Raw genomic sequence first — 1002 nt, 5'->3', positions numbered from 1 at the left:
GCTTAAGGCGGAGTCACCAGCGTCACTGAACCCGCCGCCATCTAGCGGGGGTCAGCCTTGAGTGAGAGTGAGTGAGCTGCACAGACAAAAATACTCATAACTCGCTGAAATATTGACGGATTTACAAACGGGTTGGTTTGCTATAAACATCAAAGATGTAGTTATGATACTGCATACTTATAAAAATTTGAAAGATGTTTTTTTTTACAAACCGCTTGAATCATAGCCACGTTAATAATGCTTGTAATAAACCAAACCGTTTGTAAATCCGTCAATATTTCAGCGAGTTATGAGTAGTTTTGTCTGTGCAGCTCACTCACTCTCACTCAAGGCTGACCTGGGCAAGATGGCGGCGGTTCAGTGACGTCGCTCTCCATTGGCCGGCAGCGCGGGTAAGCTATCTAGTGTTCTATATATATCTATAGTTTATCCCACTCTTCCTGAAATACTATTGGTCCAAAACACATCAATCAAAGTGTAGATTGTATAACTTTCCCCGGGGGCGGATCACAGAGACATCGTCAGGATCCTAACAGCCAGTCCCTGGTGAGCACCCAGCGGTGCCAACATGTACCCAGCATCATTTGTCTACATGAAGTGTTTCTACCCATTATTTTCCGCAATCATTTGACTATAATCGAGCGCTGATATATGTATATCTAGATTGTGAATTGCCAATTCTCGAGGGAGGACCTTCGCTTCCATTAGAGGCACAGAACATGAAATGTGACGGCAATATAAACCTGATGTTTACAAGTTGATATATCGACTCCCTATTAATTTGTGGGATATGTCAGTTGTACTCTGAACTACCCATCACTACCCGCTGATAGAAACACCATGAAATAATAGTATGATTGAAACATATATCTCTCCTTTTCTTTCTTTCTTTCTTTCTTTCTTTCTTTCTTTCTTTCTTTCTTTCTTTCTTTCTTTCTTTCTTTCTTTCTTTCTTTCTTTCTTTCTTTCTTTCTTTCTTTCTTTCTTTCTTTCTTTCTTTCT

Source organism: Notolepis coatsorum, assembly GCF_963971535.1.
Source record: "Notolepis coatsorum genome assembly, chromosome: 2".
Lineage (NCBI taxonomy): Eukaryota > Metazoa > Chordata > Actinopteri > Aulopiformes > Paralepididae > Notolepis > Notolepis coatsorum.
Note: the sequence above shows the minus strand (reverse complement) of the source record.